Consider the following 562-nt stretch of genomic DNA (forward strand, 5'->3'; position numbering starts at 1 on the left):
ATGTTGACACTACGTACAATTCAAAGTACAGGAGAACTCCACTGTACATACCAACACCGATGCTTTTGGTGAGAGTAAAGGAAGTATTCCCACAGGTGAAGGTTGTAGTCAAATCTGAACAAATGTCATTGAAACCAGGTTTGATGCAGAATGTTGTCAGGTCACTTTTGCAGGGCTCAGCTGGAATATTATTTGATGCTGACAGTGAAGTGCTGATGTCCCAATCACTGTGGTAACAAACATATCCAGGGGTGCAGCTGACTTCGTTAATGTCATCTTTATCTGAAATAGACAAATGATGCACACATATCTTCCTGTTTTACACACAGTCTCATTTCTTTAATTCAGAGAATGTAATCTGTAATTCACTAATCATAATTCAATTATTTTACTCACTCATTCCAGTTGTTCTAGTTTTATCTTCAGTGCTGTTACAGGGTGTTTCTTTGCCAACATGATCAACAAATGCCACATGATGTTCATATTCAGTACAGGGCTTCAGGAATTTGACATGATATGATAAGTCTTGATTGGAGTGCTGATGGTGGTGGGTCTTTCCAGG

The 562-nt window shown here is 39.0% G+C and overlaps 1 long non-coding RNA gene across 1 annotated transcript; it reads right to left on the reverse strand.

Annotated features, from left to right (window-relative positions):
* Positions 1-77: 77 nt before the first annotated feature.
* Positions 78-556, reverse strand: LOC113745229 (uncharacterized). Its single transcript, XR_003462053.1, has 2 exons — positions 397-556; positions 78-282 (listed from the first exon to the last, which is right to left on the reverse strand). It is a non-coding gene; the product is annotated as an uncharacterized LOC113745229 (long non-coding RNA).
* Positions 557-562: the final 6 nt, after the last annotated feature.

The sequence above is a fragment of the Larimichthys crocea genome, unplaced genomic scaffold (genome assembly GCF_000972845.2).
Source record: "Larimichthys crocea isolate SSNF unplaced genomic scaffold, L_crocea_2.0 scaffold53824, whole genome shotgun sequence".
Taxonomy (NCBI): Eukaryota; Metazoa; Chordata; class Actinopteri; family Sciaenidae; genus Larimichthys; species Larimichthys crocea.